Source organism: Rhinopithecus bieti, unplaced genomic scaffold, assembly GCF_001698545.2.
Source record: "Rhinopithecus bieti isolate Rb0 unplaced genomic scaffold, ASM169854v2 scaffold_9237, whole genome shotgun sequence".
Taxonomy (NCBI): domain Eukaryota; kingdom Metazoa; phylum Chordata; class Mammalia; order Primates; family Cercopithecidae; genus Rhinopithecus; species Rhinopithecus bieti.
The window spans coordinates 1434410-1453913 of NW_016806263.1; the positions used below are offsets into that span (position 1 = coordinate 1434410).

A 19504-nucleotide genomic window follows, 5' to 3' on the forward strand; every position below is an offset into this window, starting at 1 on the left:
GTATGTGTCTGTGTGGGAGAGAGAGGGAGGAAGAGAGAGAGGAGGTATTCAGTGAATCTCCTCACTTGTTTATATTATGAGGAGTTTATAGATTTTCATTAAAATACATTTGTATTGATTTTTTAACACTTATTTGTCTTAAATTGGTCAATTAAAACAGCTTGAAGTATAGCTGTCAATTTTTGCTAATTTAAATTTCAGTTCACGAAACAAATCTCTTTGAATGGTTATTGTCATTGAAGAGAATCCTGAACAAATGCTACTTACTGTTTATGTTGCTGTTAAAATACTAACTTTGGAAATCCCAAAGACAGAAGTAGAAAATCAGCTGAGTTTATTTATTAACATTGGATACAAATTCACTCTTCTGAACAGATATTTCTTGGTTTATTTGGAGACTTAATATGTGTTACTGAATAAAATAACCTATTAACGTTTTTATTTAAAAAATATTTTAATTTTTGTGGGTACATAGGGGTACATAGTAGGTGTACCTATTCATGGGGTGCAAGAGGTATTTTGATACAGACATGCAATGTGTAATAATCACATCATATAAAATGGCATATCCATCCCCTCAAACATTTATTCTTTGTGTTACAAGCAATCCAATTACTCTTTTAGTTATTTCAAAATGTACAATTATATTATTATTGACTATAGTCATCCTGTTGTGCTCTCAGATACTAGGTCTTATTCATTCTTTTAAACTATTTTCCTACTAGTGTTTTTAGTCTTTGCTTCTTGGTTTTGTTTTAATATAAAAGGCATAGAATTCAGTTGTTGAATATGAATTTACAATCATTTCCTCAAAAAGATTGGAAAGCTTCCCATGCCTCATTCTAAGGCATATCATGTAATTAGTTAATCCCATAATCTCTTTCCATATGTTGCTCTATTTTGGTCCCTTTAGATTTGATTGGAAGGTTTCCTCATACTTTTTTTTTTTAAAACAAGGAAAAGCAGTATATTTTAAGGTCTTCATTCTGGTGATCAAGTTAGAAGATATCTTTTAGCTTACACAACTTCCAATGCATTACAAGGTTTTGAACTGCAACAACATTGTTAGACCTAAGGAGGGAACTGAAGAATTGTAATCCTAATGTAATCTGAGGGTATTAGCCTAGTTTTTCTCTTGACCTTCATCAATACTTACTACCTTACAGAAGGAAATTCTCAAGTTTCAACAGCAGACCAGGGAAGACCAGCATTACCTCTTTGGGAGGAAAAATTATTAGGTTGCTTAAATAATATAATATTGAATTTATTGCAGTGTTGGTTTTCTTCCATCATCCCATTTGTTTGTATTCTTCCACCTAGTTACTACATTTCCTAGTAGTCTTAACGTACCCACTGGGTGCTTTACAATGTATTAGACACATATACGACAATCATGATTTTTCCATTTGGGGCCAGTGCATTTCACAAGCACCAAATCATAAACAGATGCCCTCATAATTGAAGATGCAAAAAACAAAACAGAGAAAGAGAGCGTGAGAGCATGTGCATGACTGATCCTTATATATTGTTTATTAGTTTAATACCTTAGTACATTAACCAAACACAAGACTTCAGGACCGGTCCTCTGTGGAGTAACGTCTTCATAGAAGCTATTCTCCCATAGATATGTCCTTTCATTTAAAAGCGTGCAACTGCCCAATGGGCTCTTCATGCCTGCTGGCCAGATAGAGCCAATATATCAGTGCAGAGGAACTGCAGTGGAGAAAGAGTTTGATTCAAGCAGAGCCAGCTGAATGGGAGACTGGAGTTTTATTTTATTTTATTTTATTTTTGAGACAGAGTCTCGCTCTGTCGCCCAGGCTAGAGTGCAGTGGTGCGATCTCGGCTCACTGCAAACTCCACCTCCGGGGTTCACGCCATTCTCCTGCCTCAGCCTCCTGAGTAGCTGGGACTACAGGCGCCCGCCACCACGCCTGGCTCGTTTTTTGTATTTTTTTTAGTAGAGACGGGATTTCACCGTGTTAGCCAGGATGGTCTCGATCTCCTGACCTTGTGATCCACCCACCTCGGCCTCCCAAAGTGCTGGGATTACAGGCTTGAGCCACCGCGCCCGGCCTGGAGTTTTATTATTACTCAAATCAGTCTCTCCAAAAATTCAGGGATTAGGGTTTTTAAGTATAATTTGGTGAGTAGGGAATTAGAAAGTGGGGAGCTCTGATTGGTCAGATAGAAGATGAAATCATAGAGAATAGAAGCTGTCCTCTTGCGCTGTCAGTTCCTGGGTGGGGGCCACAAGACCAGAAGAGCCAGTTTATCTATCTGGGTGGCATCAGCTGAAGCCTCAAAACACAGGGTCTGCAAAGTACCTGCAAAGTATCTCAAGCACTGATTTTCGGCTTTACAACAGTGATGTTATCCCTAGGAGCAATTGGGAGGTTTAGAACTTTGTGACCTCTAGCTACACGACTCCCAAACCACAATTTCTAATCTTGTGGCTAATTTTTTAGTCCTGGAAGAGCAGGATAGTCACCTGTCAAGAAGGGGTTTGTCTTGGGAAAGGTCTGTTATTGTCTTTGTTTCAAAGTTAAACTATAAACTAAGTTCCTCCCAAAGTTATTTGGGCCTATGCCCAGGAATGAACAAGGATAGGTTGGAGGTTAAAAGCAAGATGGAGTTGGTTAGGTCAGATCTCTTACACTGTAATAATTTTCTCAGTTATAATTTTTGCAAAGGTGGTGTCAAGAGTAGTGGTACTTTAACTGCAAAGTTCCAGTATAGGTCAAGGAATAGAAGAGATAGAGAAAGCCCTGGAGCCTGGGTTTCCTCTTTTCTTACCATCTGACTGGAAAGTTTTTCACTTTTGTATTCTGTGTCCAGTCAATTGGTTTTCCAAATTTTGCATTTGAAACTCTAAGAGAAACCCTTCTTGTATCCCCAGGAAGTAAGGCTTTATCTCAAGTCCCAGCTTAATAAACGTAAGATGGAAAGGTCTTATTCAGCTGAGATTTGAGACAAAGCCTTACTTCCTGGGCAGAAGACATTAGTTTAAATTAGACAAGGAACACAGGTAACCACCCCTGTGTTGACATGGCAGAACATATTCTAGAACCTGCTGTGGGTATTTCATAAATGCTTTCCCTGGCCTGAAGCTGCAAAAGGAATACTCTACCCACGGGGCTTAGGCTCATTAAGAGAGCTGTACCTTACCTTTGAGAAGAGTCTCTTGTTCATTCATTCAAACCTGAAAAGATATTGGTGGCAGGGTGACCAGAGGAAGTTAGGGAAAGGGTGTTCCGGGTAGAGAGTAGGGCATGTCTAGGGTTTGTTGGAGACCGTGGTTCCAATGTGAGTGCCCTACTCCATTCAGTTTCTTGGAATAATACCATAGACTAGGTGGCTTAAACAACAGGCATTTATTTCTCAGAGTGCTGGAGGCCGGGATGTCTAAGATCACAGTGCTGGCAGATTTGCTGTCTAGGGAGGGCTCACTTTCTGGCTTGTAAACAGCCACCTTCTTGCTGTGTGCTCACATGCCCTTTCCTGGGTGCAGGCTCCTGGAGAGAGGGTGAAAAGAGATCTTCTCTTTCTCTAATCCCATCAGGCACTATTTCCATCATGAGGGTCTCACCCTTATGACCTAATCTAAACCTAATTACCTCTCCCAGAATCCCCACCTCCAAATACAGAAATGTTGGGGGACACAGACATTCGGGACATGACAGTGGGTGAAATAGGTGTTCATGGAATAAATTGACCAAAGTTAGGGAAAACCAGAGCTGGAGGACCTTGACCTCCAGGGAGTTTTAGAGAGAGAAGGAAGGTGAGGAAACCTTCCAGCACACATTTCATTAGTTGGACAAGCATTTATTGAAAGTCCCTGTGTTCTGGGGTTCACCTTGCTGGATGCTGTCTGTCAGGGTGTACGTGGAATTCAGCTTGGGGAAGAGGACCGAACAACAGCTGATTGGTTAGATCACAGGGAGGTGGAGGCTTTTGCAGTGGTCTGGAGGGAAGTGATAAGGAACTCAAAATGAAACAAAAGACAACAGGGGAAATGGACGCAGTGTCCATTTCATGTCCCAAGAACTTGGTTTAAATCCTAGCTCTTGCCCGTTAACTGCTGGATGATCTTAGCTAAGTTGTTTAACTTTCAGACCCCTTTTTGTGTTGGACATAAAGTGGATTAGAGTTACAATCAATTTGATGCCACGATTGTTGTAGGGAGGGGACTTAGGAATCAGAAGGTGTCTCCAGGAGGGATCATTGAACTGTCCTTGCTATTGTTCCCTCAGGAACATTCTGTATGGCGTTGCCTCGTATGAAACACTCCCTTGACTTTTGAGGATAAGTGGGCCTTGTTCCCTTGGCAAGCCTGACAGTAGTCTGGAAGCCAAGGTTTGGATGTGATGCTAGTTTACTGACTGGTCTTTGCTTCTCTGCAAAAATACCTACATCTGACAGGCACTTGCTTTTCTTGGTTTCCTTGTTCTTTTCTGCAGTTCTCAGTATCTGCTGCAAGACTTACTTTGCTAAGTGTTTGCTCATTTGATTCTTTTGTTAAACAAAATTGTGGGAAGTCTTTGTTCTAGTTGGCCCCAACAGACCGGTCCAAACCAAAACGGACTCAATCATGCTAACTGCAATGTAATCAAACTGAAACTTTAAGGAAGCAGAGAGATCACAAAACAGACCAAATTTTTTTTTAACTCTTGAAAACAGGAGATTGCGTCATAATAACAGAGTCCCGTCTGCTCTAAAATCCACTAAAAAACAAGTAACCTGAAATAATTAGTCAGGTTTTTTTTTTATTTCTGTGTCCTTGTTTCCACCTTACAAAACCCACTGTTCTACTGTTTTCCAGTGGGATTTGAGATTAAATAAGTTTGTTAACCATGGTGACAGACTGACTTCAATGCCTAAAGTTTTGATCAGCCTCTCAAAATTGCCAAATTTACCAACCTCTCAATCTTGAGAGGTTGATCTAAAGGGGGGAAATTGTTAAAAAATTAAGTGTAGCCTAAAGCTGCCTCCTTACATATTTTAAGTTTGGCCTAAATGTTTCTCCATACATAGTAAACTGTGACCTAAACGCGTGTGTGAACAGACTTGTGTCCTACTCTTACAACAAGTAGCTGAGTCTTACCCAATGGCATTAGCTGTGTTTCAGCGAATTGCAGGTGGCCACTAGTTCAAATCCTGTTCAAATAAAGCAAACACCGAGCTGGAACCCATCTAGCTGCTCCTGTACCTCACTTCCATTTTCTGCACGTCAATTTCCTTTTTCTGTCCATAGATGTTATATGACCACGGGGCAGCCCCAGAGTCGTTCTGAGTGTATTCCGAGGTTCCGAGGGCTGCCTGATTCATGAATCATTCTTTGCTCAGTTAAACACTATTAAATTTAATTTGTCTGAAGTTCTTCTCTGAATACTTCCAATAACTTTGGAAGGTAGATGATGGTGGTAGGTGGTGGTATTATTTCTTACATTCCCTTCTACAGATTGGAAAACTAAGTCAGAAAGAGACTACATGTTCAAGGCACACACTAGCTTGTGGCACATTGAGAAACTCCCATCTCTAGGACTGGTTTTATCTCCTATAAAACACAGCTGCCTTGTGTGTATTTTTCTTTTATTTTACTCTGATGCTTTTAAAATGACCATGGATTAGTATGGAAAATAGTAATTTTTGCACGTTAAAGATGTGCATTGTAAAATATTGTCTGGTGTGGATGATGAGGAGTGCTACTTCCAATTTTATGTGGCCTTGATGAACTTGGCATAAGTTCTGACCCAGATTTGAGCTCTTCGAATGGAGCAAGCAAGGAAATACATCTCCTCTGTTGTCAGTTTCCTATAAATTCTCTAAAATTATTCTCTGCCCTGTTTTGTTTTGGTTTTTTGTTTTTTTTGGTTTTTTTTCGAGGCAGAGTCTCACTCTGTTGCCCATACTGGAATGTAGTGGCACGATCTCCGCTCACTGCAACCTCTGCCTCCCAGGTTCAAGTGATTCTCCTGCCTCAGCCTCCTGAGTAGCTGGGATTACAGGGAGGCGCCACCATACTTGGCTCATTTTTGTATTTTTAGTAGAGATGGAGTTTCGCCATGTTGGCTAGACTTGTCTCGAACTCTAACCTCAGGTGATCCACGTGCCTTAGCCTCCCGAAGTGCTAGAATTACAGGCATGAGCCACCATGCCCGGCATTGGTATGTTTTTAAATTTAGATTTTAGGATGGTCGGCCTATTTGTAAAAACATTTTAGGTGACTCTGATTTGCTTCTGGGATTTGGTGTGTGTAGGAGTGGAGTTGGGTGAGTTGGTAGAAGTGGGGAAGGTGGGGAGTTAAGCCTTGTTTCCTTGGAGTTTGAGAGGCCATCAGGATGTTATAGTGAGTATAAGAGCTCTCTGCATTACAGGTAACAGAATCCTATTAGCTGTAAGGACAAAATTATAACAAATTTAGTTTAAAGATCTCAATTGGCTATATTTGCAATTCTGGAATTGGGCAACACTTTATTCCGCAAAATTGAACAGGTGTTGCAGTGAGTCCAGCAGAGCCTAGCTTCATAGTCAGAAAAAGGGCTGAAGAAAGCAGAAACAAAGAACACAAAGTGAACTGGTCACCTCAAAGTTACTTTCCTTATAAGACGGGGACATGGAGACAGAGCAATAGAGAAATAACTGGTTATGTCAGGTGACTTCAGGTTAAGGATTGAAATGGAGAGAGCTTCATTATCATGCCAAGAGCAGCTGGCCTGTTTGGGAAATAGGCTGCTATCTTCTCTCCTGATTTCTTGGAAGGCCAGATAACAACTCAGTTTCCATTTGGTGACGTGGAACTTTAGCATGGGTGACTTCATTTTGATTTTTATTCTTCTCTGTTGGGGGCTAGTACAGGAGCTTAGTCCAAAACAGTGGCCTCCTATTGTTTTTATTTAACATGGCCAAGGTAACCAAAAACAGGGAGTTTCCCATCAGCACGCTGGGTTATCTCAGGGCACTCAGTGACATATGAGCCACCAGGGACCAGCCCTCACTCGGATTCTCTCTGCCTCCCATCTTGGCTTCTCTGCGCATCTACTCTGTGCCTCCTCCCCTACCCTCTCTCTCTGGCTTCCTGCACCACTGCAGTCCTCATGGTGGAGAACCAGCTTGTCAGAATCCTAGGTTTCAGACCAGTTTCTTGGAGAGTGGCTGGGAGTTCTTTCTTTTTCTATCCCAATTCTCAGTTCCCAGGGAGGGCTTCTGGCTCACCTGAACCAATCACAAACCATGGAGCCACTGAGTCACATGGCCGGGGTCATCTGTTTGAGCCTGGCTGCTATAGGCCCTCACTGCCACCATGGCCTCAGAGGCAGAGAGAAGCGGTACCCAGGAAAGGGGTGGCCGAGTGAATAGCCAGATTGACGTGTCTATGCCCATGTCCACGTAGAAGCAGAGTCCAACATCTGCGTGTCCTAACTTAATTCAGACAAAGCCAGCATTGTCGCCTTTAGAACATGTGACTCATGCTGGCAATGGGCCTAGCCACAAATTAGGTCACAGAGGAAAGAACTGATATCCATTGATCCTTCCCCCTCCATGTCAGTCACTCTGCTGGGCAGCCTACAGCTGCCATCCTAACAGTCAGACTGGCAAGCACCACTGTGTACCCGCTTTCAGGGATTTCGGCGAGTCAACAGCACTAGGAGCTAGGTGCTATTATTATCTCGTTTTACAGAAAAGGAAGTCAAGGCTCAGAGGATCAAATAACTTGCTCCGGGTCCTGCCACTGGTCAGTGGCAGAGGCAGGGTTTGAATCCAGGCAGGCTTCAGAGGCAAGTCATAATTGCCACTTTTCTTTTGCTGATGAGGAAAGTGAGACTCAGAGGTTAAGGAGTGTTTAGGGTCACACACCCTGATGGCTAAGAGGCCCAGCCAGGGTTAGACCCGGGGCCCTGTGCCTCCCAAGCGCAGTGTCTTCCCTCCGTGCTGAACCCTGTTGCCTCTATGGAGGAGGAGATCTGTTGTACAGATTTCATTTGACATCCCCAGTGACCTGTGAGAGGGTGGGTTTGAGTGGGAGGTGACGTGTCTGCAGATTATAATAGATTATAATAGAAACAATCCTAATCTTCCTTGTTGTGTCTTCAGTCTCATAGGGCAGTCTTTTGTAACCAAACTGAAAAACTCATCCTGTAGACTTTTAGCCTATTACCCAGCCTACAAAGTCTCTCTGAAATGGGGTCCTATCTTGCCCTACATAAATAATCGAGGCAGGCTGTGCACAGCTGGGAAATGTCCGGCGAAAGACACCAGAAGAAAAGCTTCCTGCTCTGCTGATCTTCAGCGAGGACATCCTTTCAGGAGGCCTTCAATACAGGCAGGAAAGGGGAGATTAAGTATGAATGTAAATACAGACAGGCCGCCCAGCAGCTGCTGCATGAAGCTACCATGGTATTAAATAGCATCTGTCCACTGGGCTGGAGCAGAAATGAAGTCTTGAGATTTGCCTTTAGAGAAGTGGCGGGAAAGTGTGGTCTGCAGGGTGGTGCCAGATCAGAGCCTAGAGCAGGATGACTTTTGCAGGAGAGATGGCACAGATGGCCTGTGCCTGGGATCAAGATTCAGAAAGGAGTCCATACTCAGTGGCCCTGGAGTCACTGCCTGGATTTGAATCCCAACTCTGACATCCACTAGCTCTGCGTTGCACAAGTTACTTAATAATCTCTATTCGTTAGTTTTCCCTCTCTAAAGTGGAAATGGTAATAATAGTACCTGCTTTTCAGGTCATTTTAATATTTGTTTAGGTAAATTATATTTATAAAGCATTTAGAATAGTGCCTGGTAGATACTAAGTGTTATATATGTGTTTGTCAAACAAAATATGAATATACAAAATCCATGTTTATTAAAAGCTTTGAAATTAATCTCGGGTCTTGGTGATGACATGGACAAAAAAAGAAGTATTTATTTGACCTTCACTTTATTGATTTCCTAGGGCAACTATAACACATGATCACAAACCAGGTAGCTTAAAATGGCAGAAGTGTGTTCTTTAGTGGTTCTGTAGGCAGGAAGTCTAAAATCTAGGTGTGGGCAGGGCCATGCTCCTTCTGAAGGCTCTAGGGAACAATCTTCCTTCCCTCTTCTAGCTTCTGATGGCTCCAGGTGTTCCTTGGCCTGACCAGGATCACTCTCATCTCTGCCTGTCTTCACAGGGCCATCTCTGAGTCTCTTCCTTTCTAAGGACACCTGGCACTGGATTTAGGGCCTACCCCAAGTCCAGGATGATCTCATCTCAAGATACTTAATTATTTCTGCAAAGACCCTTTATCCAGGTAAAGTTACTTTCACAGGTCTTGGGGTTAGGACTTGGATCCATCATTTTGGGGAACACCATTCAGCCTGTTACTCCTGCTATATTCTTACTTAGTTTTCCAAGTAACCTTGTGCTGCTCAGAGATATTAAGCAATGCACCCAAGATCATATTTCTTGAAAAAGATGGGACCAGATTGAAACCTGACTGTCTGATTCCAAGTGCTTATTTCACTTCCGCAGAGGTGTAGCAAGGATCTACCGGGCACCAAGCCTGACGCTGTTTGGCAGATGGTGTTGACTGGGTTCCCTTGCTCTCAAAAAGCTGACATTCAACTGAGGAGACCTCCACCTCCACAGTCAGCTGTGACACAGGGCAGGCTGGTCCGGCTTACTATGAGTTATGAATAGTGTTCACAGCTGTCTAGAGGAGGGGTTGGTCTTGGTGGGGGCAATCAGAGAAGGCTTCCTGGAGGAAGTAGCATTCAAACTAAGCTGTGAGTGTATGGAAGAGTTCAAGACACAGAAAACATTCCAGGCAGAGGGAACTGAGGCCTGAATGATGCAAGTTGAGACGGGCTCATAGGACATGGCCTGGGGAGCAGTGAGGCTGGTTCCCTGCATGTCTGGAAGGTTGTGAGAACATGGGCTGGGGAGTAGCTTGGAGGCATATGACTTGCAGGCTCTGGAATGTCATGCCATCAGGGTGCTGCAGACAGTAGAGACTGAGCATCACTCAGAAGAAAACCCCTAACCTTGGCCAAAGTGACATGAAGGAGGCCATGGGGAGCGTGCATTGGCCCCTGAGTTTGTTTCTGGAAATTCTTGTGTGTATTTGGACACTAGTGGCTTAGCTCAGTCCTATTCAAAGTGTGGCCTTTGGGGCCAACAGCATCAGCATCACCAGGGAGCTTTTTAGAAATGCAGATTCTTGGGCCCCATCCCACGCTTAACTAAATCAAAAACTTTTTTTTTTTTTTTGAGACGGAGTTTCTCTCTTGTTGCCCAGGCTGGAGTGCAATGGTGTAGTCTCGGCTCACTGCAACCTCCACCTCCCGGGTTCAAGTGATTCTCTTGCCTCAGCCTCCCGAGTAGCAGGGATTACAGGCACCCGCCACCATGCCTGAATAATTTTTGTATTTTTAGTAGAGACGGGGTTTCACCATGTTGGCCAGGCTGGTCTCGAACTCGTGACCTCAGGTGATTCACCCACCTCGACCTCCCAAAGTGCTAATTTTCTATTTTTTTAATTTAAAAATATTAATGTTAAAGTATAATATGCATACAGAAAAAGTATGTGTAAGCTTACAACTTGATGACTTTTCACAAATCACATCCATATAACTAGTAACTAGTACTCAGATTGTGAAAAAGAACCATTCTACGGAAGAACTGCCTCCTGTTACCTGGTCACTGTCTCCTGTCTCCTCCCAAGAGTAACGCCCGCCTAACTTTCAGCAGTATAGATTAATTATTCCTTGTGGAATCACACAATATATACTCTTTGGTTTCTGGCTTCTTGTGCTCAACATTTTGTGAAATTTATCCATATTGTTATGTGTAGTTGTATATCTTCATTCTCATTGTTGTATACTATTCTGTTATGTGAAGATACCATTGTTTGTTGATCCCCTTACTGCACTGGCATTTGAGAGGTTTTTGGTTGGGGCCATTATGCTTAGTCCTGCTATGAAGATTTTTCCTATGTGTTTTAGTGACTCTATGTACACATTTCTGCTGGGCATATTTCTAGGAATGAATTGCTGCACGATGGGGTATGCATTTTTTTCATCTCTAGTAACACCACCAAAAAGTTTTCCCGAGTGCATATGCCAAGCAAATTTTTAAAAAACATTATTGTGGAGAATTTCAAATATGTATAAAAGGAGGAGGAGAGTCTGATGAGCCCCTATTTATCCATCACTCAGCTCCAAAAACTTTCAACTCATTACCAGTCTTACTCTGGTTCTACCTCTATTCACTCCTCCTACCCCCTTCTTTTACTTTGAAGCAAATCTCAGTTGTTGTGTCATTTCATCTGTAAGTATTTCAGTATGCGTCTCCAAAACTGAGAACAATACCATTATCATGCTGTGGAAGTTAAGAGTATATCTTCATTCTAATCAAGCATTCAGGAAATGTTCAGTTTTATTGATTTTCTCATAGATGCATTTTTAAGTTTTTTTGTTTGAATCAGGATACAAATAATGTCCACACATTGCAATTGGTTGATATATCTCCTTACATCTATTTATTCTTATTATTATTGAGATGGAATCTCACTCTGTCACCCAGGCTGGGGTGCAATGGCGAGATCTGGACTCAATGCAACCTCTGCCTTCCAGGTTCAAGCAATTCTCCTGCTTCAGCCTCCCAAGTAGCTGGGACTACAGGCATATGCCACTATGACTGGCTAAATTTTGTATTTTTGGTAGAAGCAGGGTTTCACCATGTTGGCCAGGCTGGTCTCGAACTCCTGACCTCAGGTGATCCCCTGCCTTGGCCTCCCAGAGTGCGGGGATTACAGGCGTGAGCCACTGCACCCAGTCTCCTTCATCTATTTTTGATTTATAAGGCGCCCCTTTATGTCTTTTTCCCTCTTGCAATTTATTTGTTGAAGAACCAAGTTGCTTTTCCTACTGTATTTCCCTTAGGCTGCATTTCACCAGTTGCATCTTTATGGTGTTCTTTATCATGTTCCTCTGTCTTCTGTACTTCCTGTAAACTAGTACTTATAGAGATCAGATTCAGGTTCATTTTGGGGGAAAAACACCTCTATAGATAGTGTCGTACATTTACATCAGGAGATGAATAATTTCTGGTTGTATCTTTTGTGATGTTGGCAGCAATGATGATCACTGTCTAGATTATTCATTCATAATGGGCCCAATTCTCTCAAAATCATTCACAAACATGCTTTCAAATATATTGCAACTTTTGGGGGAAGGGGGGGATACTTTGCATATTTTGTAACTTAAACTTTTTACTTAACATTATATCATGGGCATCTTTCCATGTCTGTTCCTAATAGGGTGTTGCCTAAATTAAGAAAGTTTTCTAAGCAAAGAACTTAAAACATTCACCAATCTTTTGATGTAGAGCCAAAGTTTAAAATTTGTTTTTATTAGGAGTGAATTGTTAGAAGTTTCAAATTTAATGTTTCTGAAATCATACTCAAAATGCATCCTTTCTAATTTGTGGTTTCTTTGTTTTGGTTTCTTTGAAGTATAGCAAAACTAAAACACTTAGAGTTCAGAGTTCTAGATTTTAGTTTGTTGTTTTCTCCCCAGACTTCTAAAATTTACTCACATGTAATTTCATTCAAATGACTGACCTTTAATAAGTCTTTATAGAACATTTGACTTAGGTTTTTAATGCTCCTTCTCTTTATGTTCATGCTTCTTTAGTTTGTGTAGTATTTATTTATTATTCATTAACAATTGTGCTTATTATACAGAAAGGGGCCTGGGGCAAACCCAATGTTACGGGTTGAATTGTGTCTACCGAAAATTATGTGGAAGTCCTAACCCGAAGTACCTCAGGGTGTGACCTAATTTGGAAACAGGGTTGTTGCAGATGAAATTAGTTACTTTTAGGTCATACTGGGGTAGGCTGGGTCCTTAATCCAATATGACTGGTGTCTTTTTAAAAGGAAAATTTGTAAACACACACACACACACACACACACACACAGGGAGAATGCCAAGGGATGGTCACACTGCTACAACTCAAGGAACCACCAGAACCCAGGAGAGATCTCTAACAGATCCTTCTTTAGAGCCTTCAGAGGGACCATGGCCCTACTGACACCTCGATCTTGGATTTCTAGCCTCCAGAACTGTGAGACAATACATTGCCACTCCGTTGTGGTACTTTGTTACAACAGCACCAGAAAACTAATTCACCTTGTAAGTAGATACATGAGCTGTTATTTGCAGAAGTCCAAGAGCACCCGACAGAGTGGTCACCTCGTGGGGAGGGACAGAGCACAGCCACGTGTTCTGAGGGATGGAACCAATGTCTACGTCATCTGGTTAGCCGAGAAAGTGGGCTTTAGTTCCTGGTGTCTCTATTCTACATATTTTGTTCTCTATACATACATTTGAATCACTTTATCTATTTAATCATGAAGATTCAACTCTATGTGCTGAGAAGGAAAAAGAGATATTGCTTACATAGTACACATGATTCTTCCTACTGTTCTACAGCTAGATCCCATAGTATTCAGCTGAAGAAGCCCTTACTCTCAGGGTTGACATTCTGTTGTTTCTCTATAGTCAGCTGGTCATGCATCTCTCCTTTCTTAAAATCCTAATGATTCATTTTATACAAGTCTCTGGGTGAGTTCCAGTGGGCGGTTCCACTTTTCCTGCAGAATTCGAAGTGCCTGGATTTTGCGATGGCTATTTCTATTTCAGACACTTAACAATTTGTTTCCAAGATAACTGCTTGTTACTTCTGTGGACAAATTCAAGTTTACAATATTTTAGCCAACAGGGGTCCCCAGCTTAATAACTACTTAACAATAATTAAATATCTGCAAAGAGCTCAGGGGCAAGGGACAACTGTGATGTGAGGAACACTTGGTGTGATGCAGACCAAAGGTGACAAGGGCTCCTAGGAACACCCAAAATGAGAAGTCATAGTGTTGAATTAAATCTGAATCATCGAATGGGCTCAATTATATATGTTGCTTTCGTGTTCAATATTTGCTAAAATAATTTCAAACTAAGTTTATTCTAAATTTAAAAACAATGTATGTGTATGTTGGGGAAAATGCAAATATCACTTAAAGGATGAAACAGGAAAAGTAAAATAACCCCACTTCACTCTCCAGAAGTAATTGGTGATCACCAAGTTTTGTATGCAATCATTCATTCATTCATTCATTCGATGCTTATTGAGTGCCAGGCTCTGCTTTAGGCTCTGGGAAATAAACATCCACAAAATGTTTCAGACACACACGCACACACACACACATTTTTTTTAAAAAAGAAATTATTTGAGAGCTCAAAAGTTTAAGACCAGCTAGGCAACATGGTGAAACCCCATCTCTACAAAAAAATGCAAAAATTAGCCGGGCTTGGTAGCATGCATGTGTAGCCCAGCTACTTGGGAGGCTGAAGTGGGAGGATTGCTTGAGCCCGGGAGATAGGCAAAGGTTGCAGTGAGCCGAGATTGCACCGCTGCACTCTGGCCTGGGCAACAGAGTGAGACCCTGTCCCAAAGGAAAAACAAAAAAGAAAGGAATTATTTGACATGCTCTTCTGCCCCTTGCTTTTTTTTTTTTTTTTTGAGACGGAGTCTTGCTCTGCCGCCCAGGCTGGAGTGCAGTGGCCGGCTCTCAGCTCACTGCAAGCTCCGCCTCCCGGGTTTACGCCATTCTCCTGTCTCAGCCTCCCGAGTAGCTGGGACTACAAGCGCCCGCCTCGTCGCCCGGCTAGTTTTTTGTATTTTTTAGTAGAGACGGGGTTTCACCGTATTAGCCAGGATGGTCTCGATCTCCTGACCTCATGATCCGCCCGTCTCGGCCTCCCAAAGTGCTGGGATTACAGGCTTGAGCCACCGCGCCCGGCCTGCCCCTTGCTTTTAAAACTTAATATATCTGGTAGATAATTCTAGTCATGCAATTCTCTTTAATTTGGAAAAAAACTGCAGGGATAACCTATTTATATGACTGAAAATTCAAAAGTACAAAAGGATATGCAGTGTGAAGCTTCGGTCCCATTCCTGATTCTCAGCCACCTGCCTCTCTTTTTAGGCAACCACTGTTATCAGTGTTTGTGTGTGTCTGTGTCTTTTCAGACCTATTTTATGCATGTAGAAGCCAACATGTGTATATGGTCTTGTGTCCATCAGTGAAAAAATATTGTATATATTATTTGGCACCTTGCTTTCTTTTTAAACATACAGCTTGGTTATTATTTTATATTAGCCCATAGAGAGACCTCTCATCCTTCATTTTTTAGATTTATGCCTAGGAGTCTTACTACCATTATTTTTTATTACTGTGAGGTAGTTTATTATTTATCAATTAATTTCAACCATTTTGCTGTTACATACATTGTTATAAATTATTTTCGTTATTTCACAAATATGCAAGTATATATATGGGGTAAATTCCTATAAATAGAATTGCCAGGTCAGTTTATAATTTTGTGAATTTGCATTGAGTGATTTTTCACTCAGGATAGACTGCGGTGACACAATTGTAGCTCACTGCAGCCTCCACCTCCTGGACTTAAGCGATCCTCCCATCTCAGCCTCCCCAGTAGCTGGACCACAGGCATGAACCACCCCACCTGGCTAATTTTTTATAGAGACGGGATCTCCCCATGTTGCCCAGGCTGGTCTAGAACTCCTGGGCTCAAGCCATCCTCCTGCCTTGGCCTCCCAAAGTGCTGGGGTTATAGACGTGAGCTTCTGAGCCTGGCAATTTGCACTTTTGATAGATATCGCCTAATGGCACTCCGTAAACTTTGAACCGGTTTACTTACATATCAGAAAATGCAGAAACAGCTCACTGAATTTTGTCTATTGTCTTGTGGGGTGGACATCATTTCTATTTTATGTACATGGAAATGGAGACTCAGAGAGGGTAACTTACTTAGCCAGGGGTCATATGGCTTGTGAGTGGGCAGAGCGGGAATTTGAACTCATATCTGACTGATTTCAGAATCTTGTTTTTTTCATTATCCTTTTAGACTAGGTTATTACATAGTACATTTAGGGGGATTGAACAATGCATTCCGTGGAAAATGCTTTGTAAGTTCCAGTACTTCCTAGATGTCTAGAAAGGAAAAACAAGTGGAGTGATTTTGAACATTTGATATAAAGGTTCTGTTCAGGTGTTACTCATTGGATTTTAGCCCATTCCCGAGGTACCTTTTTGGACATTGTACTGCTTGTTTTCCAAGTGTGTCTTCCCTGCTCCTACATGAATAGGTTCCAGAGTTAAAAGCTGGGCTTTATTGCCTTCTAATGTGCCTTTTAAATGAAAATTATCTTTGTTTTATTTAGTTTATTTTAGTAATTCTTCTATTTTATTTTGGAAGCTTATTTAATTGTTTTCTTTTAGCTTTTGAGGTAAATTATTTTATTTTATGCTTACTTTCTAATAAATGCATTTAAGTCTGTAAAATTTCTCCTGAGGACAGTTTTGGCTTCCTCCTGTAAGTTTTTTAATGTGGTGTTCTTATTTATTTATTTTTTCCTGAGATGGAGTCCTATTCTGTCGCCCAGGCTAGAGTACAGTGGTGTGATCTTGGCTCGCTACAACCTCTGTCTCTTGGGTTCAAGCAATTCTCCTGCCTCAGCCTCCTCAGTAGCTGCGAGCACCACCACACCTGGCTAATTTTTATATTTTTGTAGAGATGGGGTTTTACCATGTTGTCCAGGCTGGTCTTGAACTCGTGACCTCAGGTGATCCACCTGCGTTGGCATCATTTTTTATTTCTAGTAGTGTATCATTTGAGTTTTGATTCCCCTCTTTATTCATTTGGCTAATATTATTGAATAAATTTTATCTTTCTGAAAAGCAGTGATTTTTTTAAAAGCATGAGTTGTTATAGTTACTGTCATGCACATCCGTGTGAAGAGACCACCAAACAGGCTTTGTGCGAGCAATAAAGCTTTTTAATCACCCGGGTGCAGGCAGGCTGAGTCCAAAAAGAGAGTCAGCGAAGGGAGATAAGGGTGGAGCCATTTTATAGGATTTGGGTAGGTAAAGGAAAATTACAGTCAAAGGGGGGTTGTTCTCTGGTGGGTAGGAGTAGGGGTCACAAGGTGCTCAGTGGGGGAGCTTTTGGAGTCAGGATGAGCCAGGAAAAGGACTTTCACAAGGTAATGTCATCACTTAAGGCAAGGACCAGCCATTTTCACTTCTTTTGTGGTGGAATGTCATCAGTTAAGGCGGGACAGGGCAGTTGCACTTCTTTTGTGATTCTTCAGTTACTTTAGGCCATCTGGCCTTATACGTGCAAGTCACAGGGGATGCAATGACTTGGCTTGGGCTAGAGGCCTGACAGTTAGTTCAGTAAAAAATGTTAAAGCCTTCAATGGTTATGTGCTGAAGTCCACTGGGCTTTGTCCCGAGCTGTGAGCCGGATGCCTAGAGCGATTCATAAAGACCCCTTCACTCTCTCCTCATTGTTTTCTGGAACTGCACAATGAAACCTGTTCCTTCCATTACAGTTGTTGAGGCATTTGTTGATTATGTTCCAGTTTCCTCTTTGTGAGAGCCCTTGGAAAAAAACCTTCTTTCTAGTCTTTTTTTCCTGAACAATTGGCCTGGGTGGTTTCAGGTGGCTGCTACTGGGAAGTTGGGAAACAGTGAATCACCGTTCACCACAGGTATAGGACTCTGGTGGTACACCATTGCTTCGTATGTTCCTTATTCAGCAAACAGGTAAGGAATGAATGCTGCGGGGATGGAACCATCAGTCAGAGAACACCTGACTCTATGGAGCTGCTCTTTCCTCTTAGGTCCTCGGGCTTGCTTTTCTTTCTTTTTCTTCTTATTTATGTTACCATAACTCTATATGTATCTCTGTAAACCTAGGTAGATATGAATAAAAATAAAAATCCTAATCTTTCTTGAGTGGGATTAAAATAAGAAGAGTCGATAATTTAAAACTAGAGAAGGGAAATAGAGAAGATCTGTTTTCCCCATCAGCCTGGATGAAGGAAGTTTCTTTCGACTTGCAAAGAGAGTGGTGATTCGTTTACAGAAAAAGGCTGGAGAGACAAAGACTCTGTTTAAGAAGCCTGTGGAGAAGAAGCTTCTTAGTCCACGCTGGGAGCCAGAAGGTGGTGATGTGACTATTCACATTTGGTTTTTCCTTAGCATTGATTACTTCACGTAGGAATCTCTAAGTTCCTGAGTTATGATTTGAAATGTTTCAGTCTGATGCTGTCACTGATGAAATTAGGACATGTTGACTAATTGAGATGAAGGCTCTCTTCGAACCTGACTGCATCCTGGGAAAGAGGAGGTTGTGTATACATTTTTATATCCTCTTGGAAATTGGCTGACCCAGAAGCTCAGCCTAATGAGATTTGGACAGCAGGCTTCCAGGAGGGCGATTGATTGTGACATGCTGCGTTTTATGTGCCAGATCTGTGTATAAATGACTGAACACCCGGGTGCCTGCCTGGCAAGGAATTGTGTTTCTTTAAAGAGCCATTCCAAATATAACTTGTGCATAGAAATAAAACTGAGCAGAAATGAGTATCTCCTTCTGAAACTCAAGTAAATAGCTCCCTGACTTCAGAAATGACAGCTTGCCAGGTGTTGCATTGCAAAAACAGGAGCGGGCCAGTCTTCCTGAAGACGAACTTGCTCACATGGAAATCACAAGCTCTCGTGTGAGAGTGTATTTCAAATCTGTCCCCTTCTGACCACCAGGACTGCCTTCCTGCAGCTGAGGCTGCCAGTTCCCTGGACCACGGCCAGGGCCTCCTAATGGGCAGAGAGAATGGGCAGCAGCCTACAGTAGTAGCCCCGAACCCCTGTAACAGCTAGGCCAGCCGACTCCCTGGGACATGCCAAACACTCCTCAGCCTCAGACCCTTTGCTTCTCTGCCTGTTCCCTTTGCCTGGACGACTCTTCTGCATGGCTCATTTCCTTTCTTTTCTTTTCTTTTTTTTTTTTTGGCATGACTTGTTTCTTGTTTCATTCCAGCCTTTGCTCAAATGTCATCTCAAAGGGACAGATCGTCTTCCACCCCCACACCCCTCACCTTGCTTCATTTTTCTTTATAGCATTTATTCTGGTATTACAGTAAATATTTGTTTATCTCACTTGATAGACTCTAAACATCTTGAAAAGGGGGAACTATTGATTTTGTTCACTCGTCCATACAGTAGCCCCATAACCTGGAGCAGCGCCCACAACACAGCAAGTGCCCCGTAATTGTCGCGTGCACGAGTGGATACGCTTTTGTGTACCCTCTCAGGGCACCCCCCCTTCTCTTTGTGAACACCCACAGTCCTGCATTATAAAGATCCTCCTGCCCTCCTCTCCCACCAGGGTTGTTGTTTGGTGAAATCCTAAATCTGGTTGCAGCATTTTCTGGTTACTCTACTTCCTCAGGCCTACCCAAGCGGCTGAGTGCTCCTAGAAACCATTGTGACTGTTTCAGCTGGACTCGCTTAAATGAATATCCACAGCCTCCACGAGGATGCTCGTACTTCTGACAGCTCTGACCTGTTTCCCAGTCAATCCTCTTTCCTAACACCCTGCT

The 19504-nt window shown here is 42.2% G+C and overlaps 1 protein-coding gene across 1 annotated transcript in view; it reads left to right on the forward strand.

The window, feature by feature from the left end:
* PROM1 (prominin 1) overlaps nt 1-19504 on the forward strand; it is a 116169-nt gene that overhangs the window by 7764 nt on the left and 88901 nt on the right.